At 46.4% G+C, this 12,261-nt stretch overlaps 1 long non-coding RNA gene across 2 annotated transcripts in view; it reads right to left on the bottom strand.

Moving 5' to 3' along the window:
* The window catches only part of LOC115640944, a 35,929-nt gene that overhangs the window by 21,687 nt on the left and 1,981 nt on the right, over positions 1–12,261 (bottom strand). The window lies entirely within an intron of this gene.

The following is a 12,261-nucleotide window of genomic DNA, read 5'->3' as shown; positions in this document are numbered from 1 at the left end:
CCGGCTGAGTGCCAGAAAGTGCTTAGAGCAGAGGACTGACCCAGAGCCGATGGTACAATGTACATCCCTGGCTCCCCGCAGTTCCTGACTGCTGGGCTCCTCTGAGCCGGACTAGGCCCTGGGCTCAAACTGCAGCATGGCCAGGAGTCTAAGAAAAGGTGGGGGTGGGGGCTCAGGGTGTTCCACGGGGCAGGTGGCAAAATAAGAAAACATGATTACATTTGAAAACATCATTAAACAATGGGCCCCTCGGAACAAGGAATGCAGAACGGGGGGACTGTATCCTAGAAAGTACTGATTCGGAACAAGATTTAGGGGCCATCACAATGGACAAGCAACTGAACGTGAGCTCCCTGTGTGATGTTGTGGCAAAAGGGGCTAATACGATCCTTGGCTATATAAATAGGGGAGAAGTCAGGTGATTTTACCTCTGTTTCCGGCACTGGTGCAATCAGGATTGGAATACTGCATGCAGTTCCGGTGTACACCTTCTAAAACGGATGCTGAAAAATTGGAGCAGGTGCAGAGAAGAGTCATCAAAATGATACAGAGGCTGGAGAAAATGCAGAAGAGCTCAACCTCTTTAGCGTGACAAACAGAAGATCGAATGGTGACTCGATTACACAGCACCTTCACCGGGGGAAATAAAAAGGTACTAAAGGGCTCTTTAACCAGGGGCAGCGTGTGAATTGCCAGCTGGGGGAGACTAGCCCTGCCCCTTCCAAATGAGGCCCTGCCCCTTCTGCATCCGCCAAAGCACCCCACCATGGCTGCCGGCCCTTGCCTCAGGCTAACTGCCCCAGCCCCTGAACCGTGGGGAGAGCGGGCGGCACAGCATGGCCCCAGGCCAACCCAGGGCCACCGCACAGGGGAAACCGCAGAGCGGGAAGCAGGAGGGGGAGCATGAGGGGTGGGGGGCATGGGCAGGGCCACACCTGGCTGTTTGGGGAGGCACAGTCTCCCTCAGCCTATGATACCCACCGCCAATGTCTTTAACCTAGCAGAGAAATGCATGACAAGAACCAGTGGCTAGACATTAAAGCCATCCAAAAATTCTGGGGCCTGGCAGACAAAGGAGACCTGGGAAAATTCATGCTGGGAAGGGAGGAGAGAGGAGGTGTATTTATGATCAGGGAAGGAAGGAGCACTGGGGATTTGGAAGAGGAAGAGCAGAGGGGAGTGTGAAGAAGGAGAGCAAGGTAAACTTGGTAGGAGGGAAATGGAGAAAAAACAGAACTGGGAGGAAAGAAGAGATGGGGGGTGTAGTCAGTCAGGAGCAAGAAGAAACACTGGGCTTAGTTCCCCATTGCCCTGCCACTTGTGTGGTCATTTCTGTCTGAGCAAAGTGGGTGTCAAACAGCACTACGAACCCTTTGGATCGGGCCCTATAAATCTGAATGATTCTTCCCTCGATACCCTGCAACAGATGTCGATAGACAAAGTCCCACGCATTTTCTTTCCACGTTTCACACAGCCCTAAGAAATGCTATGGCTGAACAATGTCGAGTTGCACCACAAGCCTGGCACACAGACATGGGCACAGAAATATCAGAGACGGACTAGTCTAGTGCACTCGCTGCCATGCCAAAGATGTGGGGAGCTAAAGGCAGAGGCCAGGGGTGTGCTGCCCTCCCTCCACCGGCTTGCTGCTCTGCTCCCTCAGCGGAAGCCCTGACAGGGCAGCGGGGGCTTCAAGCAGGTAGGATTTTCTTGGTTGGTGCCAATGTTCTTGGGATGGGGGAGGAGGAGCAGAAAGCCAATGGTGATTCCTCAGCTGTTCTCCTGTCCCTGATTACTGGGGGCTCCCTGAATCGAAGCATTCAGCGCTGAGATGCAGAGTCAGGAGGTACCTAGCTAGAAATGTCACTAAACCTGTATGTACCGCACAGTTATCCGCTCAGCACTGGCCCACAGTGCATTGGGCCTAGCGCATTGTCCCAGACGGTCTCCTCTTTGGTTATTCCCAAATCCTGCTCAGAAACATTGAAGGGCTCGTTCCCAGGACGTTGAGTAAGCAGCTCCTGCTGCCTCAACACTTGGCAGGGAACCGTGTATGATGTCACAACATTCAGGGTGAGGTATTTCTCTGAGTGCTGTGCTATTGTGCTCTGGTGAGGCTACGTGACTAAGGTCCAACCAGTCACAAGACAGAGGGAAAACAATATTCAGTTGCATAAATAGCCCCACAGAAAACTGGTGCATGAATAGCACTCCAGAAAGCTAAGGAATCTGGTGCAAGCTGGATCACGTGGCTTCTCAGTGTTTGTAGAGGAGGCTTGTTTGGGACAGAAAGAGGTGAGGTGGATAGGGTTATATCAACCCTGCTTCCAACTTGCCGCATGGGGGTGTTTTCAGGGAGCTGGGGAAGGCAGGGAATGCTGGCATTAGGATGAACGACTGGGCTATTTTTTAGGTCTTTGAAGGTGACAGGAAAGAATCCCATTGCGGTTTAGGAGTGGAGGATAATTCAGGCGTCTGAAGAATGCTCAGTGCTGATGAAGAAAGGGTGAATCTCCTGAGTAAATAAAAGGCCCAGAGTAGCAGAGTTAGACGCACAGGGCCAGATCCTGCTCTCATTTACACCAGTTCTGGGGCACTGAAGTTACCTCAGAGTTATCTTGGTAACCAGGATGAGAATCTGGCACACAGCCTCCAGGGAGCAGCAAGAGCCACTCTTCCCTCACTGCTGCCCCCACCCCCCATATGTTTCTTCATCACCGCCGGGGCATAGCTGGATTCATAAGAAACACTGCAGGGCTGAGATACAATTTTGCTTGGCCCCAGAGTTCAGTGTGAATCCCACACCAGCCTATGAAAGCTAGGGTGAAAGTTCACAGTGCCGGGATGCAGCTGCAATTACACCCTGTATCCCTGGTTTGGGGAATCAGTGCACAGCTTCTGCAGATGCTAACTAGTGCAGAGAGGCTCGGGAGGCTGGGGAGGGGTGGCTCACGAAGATCCTCCCCTGGTGCAGGGATTTCAACTCCCCGTCCCTCAGCAATAGTTCCCAGTTGAGTGCGATACAGTGCACACCTGCTCACTGCCCAAGCCCAGGCTTCCTGCTTCGCACTGCACAAGAACCAGTTTGTCAGTTGCTGATGCTAGGCTAATACATTTGCTCAGGGTTATAAATTAACCTGTGCCCTCACCATCCCCTCTTGTCTGCAGGTGGGGGTAGGAAGTATCTGCACTAAAAGGATCACACTTAACAACTACACCCTGCCTCTCAGAGGCCTTGGGGAGAGACTGGGAATTCCCCAGGGCCTAAGTCTAGAGATCCAGGATCATCTACAGACGTTAAAAAATAACCCCCCCTTAGGACTATAGCCCTTAAACCCTTAGCGCTAACCCAAAACTCTTCTGATTTAGTCTCATCACTTTAGGATCCACAGTATGAAACACAGAACTTCTTTTGAGACAGTAAAGAGCTTTATGTCAGCTTTCACCTTCTCTAGCTCGGGAACGCTGAGCAAACCAGTTTGTCAGGAACTGTGACGCAGTGTGTGTTTTGTGAGGGCACCATCATGAAAAGGGAGGGAAATAAATACCAAATGCTAGAGACAGAAAAGCACCCAGAGCTACAGAAAAAGCCCTTGCCAGCACTATTTGGATTTTCTGCTTTCTAGCCCTGGTGTCATTCCGCCAGCTTTTAAACCCCAGTGACTCAGTTTCTCTAGAGATTTTATTTTGCATGAGGTGAGGCAGAGTGTGCTTTTAGCACCAGCATATTTTTCTTTCTGTTGTTCAATTCATGCACAAACTTACAAAAATACCACCAGGCGAAGAGGCTTCCCCATTACTCAGAGCTGAAATGGGCTCTGTTCCAAAACAAGTCTTATTTGGGTATTTGTCATTCCCTTTGGGTGCGGTCTTGTGATCAATTCTTTTCTTTTTTATGCCTCTCTTTTGCTAGTACAAAAAGCACTCTGTTGCAATGCACTGTTAAACACCACCACCATGTATAGCCCCAAAGCTGGCTGCATCTCAGTGGTGCTTGAAATGCTTTCTTTATTACCAACATGGCCCACTCCTGCTTCCTTTCAGTCGACTAACCTTTCAATGGGCCCAGGTGCAGGCGTCTAGTTTGTGAGTGGTGATCACTTAATAAAAAAAAAAAGAAGAAGAAAAAAAAATCTTGGCAAGTGATTTTGGGGTCCCAGTTTGAGACATCTGAAAGGGGCTTTGTTTTCAAAAAGTGCTGAGTGCCCACCCTCTGAAAGTCAGGCTTCTTTAAGGGCTCTCAGGCTGGGCATCCAAGGACACCACCCAGGTTTTAGTGCTTTGGAAACCCTTCTTTCTTTAAGGTGCTATAGAAGAGTCTCTTCCAAAGCCCATTGAAGCCAATGAAAATATCGCTGCTGATTTCAGTGGGCTTTGGATCGGAGTCCTGAACGTGTAATCTATTCGGGGCCTGCCGCTGAGGTCAATGATAACTCTCCCATCGATTTCAATGGAACCCTAAATTATCTACATGACCATTTTTCCCTCCCCCATGTAAAGATTTTACATCCTAATAGATTTAGTCACTCCCACCTTTGGGAGTAATTTGTCAGATTCTCTGCTAAGTTTTTTTATTTCAATTATTGGGTCAATTTCCAGTCCAAAGAGCGAAGAATGGGGTTAAAGTTAGCACAGAGGGAAATTCTTTCAGTTTAGTCTACAAAAGCTGTATTATTTCAGTTGAATGGCTCCTTCTCCATGTCTATAGGGGAGGGTGGGGAATCAGCTCAGTGATTAGTGACATAAGTTAGATATTAATTCAGGATATTCTACATGTCCAACACAAGAGCCTCACAGTGAGTCCATCACAAAATCATCAAAATGCAACAATGGAAACTTACCAGGCTGGCTATGAAATAGAACTGATATTTAATACAGACATCTACAGGTCCTGGTGGAAACATAAGGAAGTACAACAATACTCAACATTAATGGTACATAACCTGAACAACAGTACTTCTGTGTTCACGGTCATTACTGTGAGGTCTTATTGATTAGTTTTGTTGTGGGTTTGTTTGTTTTTTGTTAAACATACGGGAAGAACCCATTTGTACTCAGGGTCGGCTTTAGGAAGTGCGAGGCCCAATTCGAACAGTTTTGACGGGGCCCCAGCAAGGATGACTTAAAAAAAAAAAAACAACCACGTAAAAAAACGCTTGGGGCTTGTACTCACTGGGCGGTTCTCCGAGTCTTCGGCGCCACTTCGGCGGTGGGTCCTTCACTCACTCTGGGTCTTCGGCGGCACTGAAGGACTGGCCGCCGAAGTGCTGCCGAAGACCTGGAGCGAGTGAAGGACCAGCCGCCGAAGTGCCGCCAAAGACCTAGAGCGCCACAGGGTGAGTAAAAATTAAAAAGGCGCCTCTAGCCAGGGAAGGGATTCTCACTGGGTGCGGGGCCCTCTTAGGCATAGGGCCCGATTTGGGGGAATTGGTGGAATAGGCCTAAAGCCGGCCCTGTTTGAACTGTTCCTGAAATGGAGCCTGATGTACATGCTCCAATATTTCAGTGATTCCTCTTTGGGATGCAGTAAGACTTCAGAAAACAAGGCAGACCAGCTACAGTGGGGAATAAAAAATGGTCCAGACAAGCTGGGCAAGAGAGCACCAAAGGAGTCACCCCAAACACTATGGGCACCAGAAGTTACAATCTGGAACAATACTAGGGTGGAAAAGAACACAGAATCAGGAGACTCCACTGTGAGGGATGAGATTTTTCCCACACCCCCTGATGCATCCCTCTCCCAGTGAGAAAACATCCACTATAGTCTACAGTTCTAGTCCCAAACACTGAATCTTATTCTAAAGGCTCCAGCAGTGCTGGACCATGCTAGAAAACAGCACAGCCTTCCTTTCTTCCTTTTTTTAACATGAAGGATCAGAGTATAATTCTGGGACCTGCCCCATCCCTCGGCAGGCTCAGAAGTTTTCCCCTCCCAGCCCCTCAGTTCTGCGGAGAGTCCCACTCCAGCGAGATCACTGAAGTCTGGGAGCCCCGATACTCTTTTTACCAAGTCCTCACACAGGGCTATCCTCTCATCAACCTCAGCCTAGACCAATCCACATAAGTGGTCCATTTCCTAGACACTACAGTGCTAATAAGCGATGGTCACATAAATACCACCCTATACCGGAAACCCACTGACCGCTATACTTATCTACATGCCTCCAGCTTCCATCCAGGACATACCACACGATCCATTTTCTACAGCCAAGCTCTAAGATAGAACCGAATTTGCTCCAATCCCTCAGACAGAGACAAACACCTACAACATCTTTATCAAGCATTCTTAGAACTACAATACCCACCTGGTGAAGTGAAGAAACACATTGGCAGAGCCAGAAGAGTACCCAGAAGTCACCTACTACAGACCCAACCAAGAAAATAACAGAACGCCAGTAGCCATTACCTTCAGCCCCCAACTAAAACCTCTCCAGCACATCATCAAAGATCGACAACCTGCCGTGAAAGATGATCCTTCTCTCACACAGACCTTGGGAGACAGACCTGTCCTCGCCTACAGACAGCCCCCCAGAACCTGAAGCAAATACTCACCAGCAATCCCACACCATACAACATAAACACTAACCTAGGAACCTACCCGTGCAACAAAGCCCGATGCCAATTCTGTCCACATATCTATTCAAGTGACACCATAATAGGACCTAATCACATCATCAGCCACGCCATCAGGGGCTCATTCACCTGCACATCTACCAACGTGATATATGCCATCATGTGCCAGCACTGCCCCTCTGACATGTACATTGGCCAAACCGGACAATCTCTATGCAAAAGAATAAATGGATACAAATCTGACATCAGGAATCATAACATTCAAAAACCTGTGGGAGAACACTTCAACCTCTCTAACCACTCAGTGACAGTCCTGAAGGTGGCAATTTTGCAACAAAAAAAGTCAAAACCAAACTCCAAAGAGAGACTGCTGAACTTGAATTAATATGCAAATTAGATACAATTAACTTAGGTTTAAACAGAGACTGGGAGTGATTGGGTCATTACACTAATTGAATCTATTGCCCCATATCACACCTTCTATGGGTCATCTCGATTATCGCTTCAAAAGTTTTTTTTCCTCCTGCTGATGATAGCTCATCTCAGTTGATTGGACTCTTACAATTGGTATGGGTACTTCCACCTTTTCATGTTCTCTGTATGTATAAATATCTTCCTTCTGTGTGTTCCATTCTATGCATCCGATGAAATGGGCTGTAGCCCACAAAAGCTTATGCTCAAATAAACTTGTTAATCTCTAAGGTGCCATAAGTACTCCTCTCATTAGAGTCACTGGGCCGAATTCTTTTCTCATTCGCTCTCAGTCTGAATTGGGAGCAACCGCACTGGAGCCCCTCCCTGGGTCTGATTCTCCTCTTGCTCACCCTGGGCATACAAGGAGTAAATTGCACTGAAGCCAACAGACAATCAGAATCAAACCTAGGCTACACACACCAGCTTAACCACAATTGATGTAGTTAAACTGGTGCAAATCCTGGGTGGACGTTCTTAAAGCAGTTTACAACTGCCTTATATCAAGTTAGTTTAATTCTGTTGCTCAATTTAGCTTAATAAAGAGAAGCTAGTTGTAGACAAGGCCCTGCTGGGAGTTCGACCTGAGCACTGTCTAGATGAAAACTGAGTAAGGGCTTCAGGAACTGGCTAAGGCCTTGGCTACACTCACACTTTACTGCGCTGCAACTGGGGTGTGAAAAAACACCCCCCTGAGCGCTGCAAGATACAGCGCTGTAAAGCGTCAGTGTAATCAGGGCAGCAGCGCTGGGAGCACGGCTCCCAGCGCTGCACGCTACACCCGTAAGGGATATGGTTTACATGCAGCGCTGGGAGAGCTCTCTCCCAGCGCTGCCGCTCTGACTACACTCACACTTCGCAGCACTGCCGGGGCAGCGCTTTGAAATTCCAAATGTAGCCATACCCTAAGTGCAGGGGTGCCTAGTAGGATTTTCAAAAGCGCCTGGAAGGCTAGGTGCTTTGCAAACCCCACAGGATGCCTAGCCGACCCAGTATGGCCGTTCCCATTCACAGACACCATCTGTATGCTCAGCACTGTTCAGAATATGCCAGAAAATACAGTCCCTGAGCCAAGGCGTATAAAATGTGTAGGTCTGGATAAGGTGGCTGAAGATATTTAAGTATGAAGCGCATAATTATTGAACACATTAATAGCTAAGAGCGGAGGTGCTGATGGAAATAGAAGTTTTATCTGATTAAGCACTGGAAGATTTGACCCTCCAACTTTCTTTCTGGACAGTTCTTCCTCTTAAGCTCCTGGGCCTTTTTATTTTTCTTTCCTGCCAGCAGTGGCCCTGATAGACCTCAGAAGATTCCATTTTTCCTCAGCTTTAAAATGTGGAATTTTCTTGATGCTTGGTTTTAAGCATTCTCCTGTGAGAACTGCAACTCAATCACCATATATCAGAGGGTAGCCGTGTTAGTCTGGATCTGTAAAAGCAGCAAAGAATCCTGTGGCACCTTATAGACTAACAGACGTTTTGGAGCATGAGCTTTCGTGAGTGAATACCCACTTCCTCAGATGCATGTCTGAGGAAGTGGGTATTCACCATGCATCTGAGGAAGTGGGTATTCACCCACGAAAGCTCATGCTCCAAAACGTCTGTTAGTCTATAAGGTGCCACAGGATTCTTTTCAATCACCGTAGTGTTTTTCTTAAGAGCCTTCAGGAAGGTAACTAGTCTTTAAACAGAAGTGAAAGCAGTGTTTTCAACTCTCATGATTTTGTCATGAGTCTCACGATAATTATTGTTTTCCTTAAGGCCCCAGCTCCTGGAGTCAAATGGAGATGTGATGATTTCAGCCTTCATTCTTAAAGAAAAAGTAAGTTTCCGCTCCTTGTAGCTGTGGAGAAAGCTTCACAATGTGACCCCAGTGCGCCCTAAATGCTCAAAAAGCAGAAGGCAAATAAAAATAACCCCAAATCTATTATTTACATAATATGATTTTTAAGCCAATCTGATGATTTTTTGTGAGCCTGATTCATGATTTTTAAACATCTGGAGTTGACAATACTGGGAAAGTAACTTGAAAGTGTCAGTTTCCTTCCTGTTTAAAGTCAATTTCTGGTCTATTATATGTAGTAGGGTAACACCCCAGGCAGGTGGAGGTATAAACTCACGAGGCCTTACCCTAGTAGGATGTTTTCAAAAGTTAAGTGATCTAGTCCAAGCTTGGTGAACTGCAAAAAGTAAGTGGCCTAAATGATAGAAAGTAAAGCTAGATTTTTCTACAATCGTTGTATTCAAGAGTAAGAATATACTTTAAAATTTTAAACCTAACCAGTGTCCCTTCAGCGACATGACACAAGATATTAGAATGTGTTAGTATTAGAGATATGAAAGAGAGAGAGACAGGCAGACACACAATTCCTAAGTTATTGTCTGCAAAAATACCCTGGAGTTTTCAGTTGCCTAAGCAGTCCCTGCAATCACGGTTAAAGTTGTCCCCACTTACCAAAACCTGAAATGGAGTCCATGACTGAGTGTGATCTTACTCTGCAAAGATCTTCTCTATTTTTATCTTTGCTTGAAAGAGCAGGAAGGGCAAGGAACTCACTGCTTTCCTTGTTTCCTTTAACAATCTTTTATGTCACTTTTGTGGTTACCACAGCTCATGCGCTTTCTTCACTTCACACTTAGCAGTAGGTTTTTTATAAGTCAGTCAGTCAATTCAGGAAATAAGCCACCCACCTGTACTGGGGGGTTTTAACCAGTATTTCAGTGGGCCTGTCCACACGCTAGGATAAAAGGGGTGTTTTAAAAGTGCGAAAGCTAACGTTTAAAACTCTAGTGTAGATAGGTTGCATTGTATTTCAACATGGGTTAGCTGGTCAAGGTGAACCACAGGCTACCCCCAGCTAACACTTGTTAAAATGCAACTTGCCCTGTCTGCATTAGCATGTTAAGACATGTTAGTTGTCAAATTTTAAACACATCACTTTTATTCAGCATTGCCAGCCCCAAGGATTCAAAAATGCTGAGGCAGGCCTCCAGAAATCATGAGATTAATAATAATACATGGTGAGTTCTTTCTTTGCCTTCTGGTTTTTGAGCATTTAGCAGTCACAGAGGGCTAGAGATTGACTTTTTCTTTTAAAATGAAAGCCAAGATTCTGTCTTCACTTGACACCAGGAGCTGTAGCTGTAAGAAAAACACTAAATATCATAAGACTTCTGATGTTATCATGAAGCTTGGCAATACTGACAGGCCCAGATAGAGCTACTTTATGTGGTGGTGATGGGTTAAACAAACTCAGCAATGATCAGACTTAGCACATACCTCTCACAAATCTGGCCCACTAACGAAGTCTTCACAACATAGCAGTGGGCTAGGTCATTACCACCATCCCCATTTTACAGATCAGAAAAGTGAGGTACGGCAAGTTTATGTTGTGTCAGGCCATACTGGGAGTAGGAGGCAGCGCCTGCATTAAAATTTGGGCATGCCCAGTTCCTCCAGGAAGATATACATTCCCAGACTCGCAATGCCTTCTAAGCATCCTTTTTATTTGTTCCCTGTGGTTGTATTATACATTTGTTAAATGCATTAGGACAGGCTATTTACCTAGTTCCACAGTTTTAGAACCTTTCTGCGTCTGGTTTCATAAGAACAAAGAACATAAGAATGGCCCTACTGGGTCAGACCAAAGGTCCATCTAGCCCAGTACCCTGTCTTCTGACAGTGCCCAGTGCCAGCTGCCCCAGAGGGAATGAACAGAACAAGGAATCATCAAGGGATACATCCCGTCACTCATTCCCAGCTCTGGCAAACAGAGGCCAGGGACACCATCCCAGCCCATCCTGGCTAATAGCCATTGATGGATCTGTCCCCCATGAATGTATCTAAATCTTTTTGATCCCTGTTATGATCTTAGCCTTCACAACATCCTCTGGCAAGGAGGTCCACGGGTTGATTATGCATTGTGTGAATAAATAGTTCCTTTTATTTGTTTTAAACCTGCAGCTTATTGATTTCATTTCGTGACCCCCTAGTTATTGTGTTATGACAAGCAGTAAACAACACTTCCTTATTTACTTTCTCTACACCAGTCATGATTTTACAGACCTCAATCATATCTCCCCTTAGTCGTCTCTTTTCCAAGCTGAAAAGTCCCAATCTTATTAATCTCTCCTCACACAGACGCCGTTCAATATCCCTAATCATTTTTGTTGCCCTTTTCTGAACCTTTTCCAATTCCAATGTATCTTTTTTGAGACGGGGCAACCACATCTGCACACAGTATTCAAGATGTGGGCGCACCATGGATTTATATAGAGGCAACATGGTATTTTCTGGCCTATTATCTATCCCTTTTTTAATTATTCCCAGCATTCTGTTCACTTTTTTGACTGCCCCTACACATTGAGTGGATGTTTTCAGAGAACTATCCACAATGACTCCAAGATCTTTGTTTTTGACTGGTAACAGCTAAAGATTTCCTTGAACCTTTCCTAATAAATCTCTGTCTTGGGGTTTTACAGCTGCCCATCCCTGTAATATCACAACACCCTCAGCAGGGAAACAGTGATGGGAACAACAAGCTCCCTGGTGTACTTAATGGGGTCTTTTCCCTTGTTGGGGTACAGAAACTCTACTTAGGGCAAGGTTATTTTTCTGTTCAGATGAATAGTTGCATTTTGCATTTGTTTGGGGTCTTTTTGTTTTTATCTGTTTAAATATCAGTGAACGCCAGTGAAGTTACAAGGACTTACACCTTGTTGTAAGGTGGACTTACACCACTGTAACAGGAGTGGTGTGAGTAACAAGATGCCCTATCCCCTAGGCGGTGGAGGATCATCTCTTTCTACCATTAGTGGCATCTTCAAACTACAACCAGGTTTTCTTGTTACAGCTGTTAGCCCCAATGAGGTGGGGACTTTCCCTTAGCCAGGAGAAAGCACTTATCACGTGTCTTGCTGTGGGCGCTGGATCCTATACAAATTCATATATAGGAAGTAGGGTTAGGAGCGTGAGCAGTGCCTTTGAACTCCTCGGGTGGATGCGGTGCAGTTATACAGTATATGTAGGACTGAAGGGAGAGGAGCCCTTGGGTGCTTATATCAGCTACTGCAGGAAATGGGAATTCCCCTCTGCCCCCCATAACAGCCCACCGGGGAGAGAGGGACGCACCCCGAATGGGCAGGGGGAGACCCCGACTGGGATCAGGAAAGTGGAAACCTCACGGCGAGGGGAAGGGGGTCACATCGACTGAAG

Source organism: Gopherus evgoodei, unplaced genomic scaffold (genome assembly GCF_007399415.2).
Source record: "Gopherus evgoodei ecotype Sinaloan lineage unplaced genomic scaffold, rGopEvg1_v1.p scaffold_32_arrow_ctg1, whole genome shotgun sequence".
Classification (NCBI taxonomy): Eukaryota; Metazoa; Chordata; order Testudines; family Testudinidae; genus Gopherus; species Gopherus evgoodei.
Note: the sequence above shows the minus strand (reverse complement) of the source record. Positions and strands in the feature narration are given on the sequence as shown.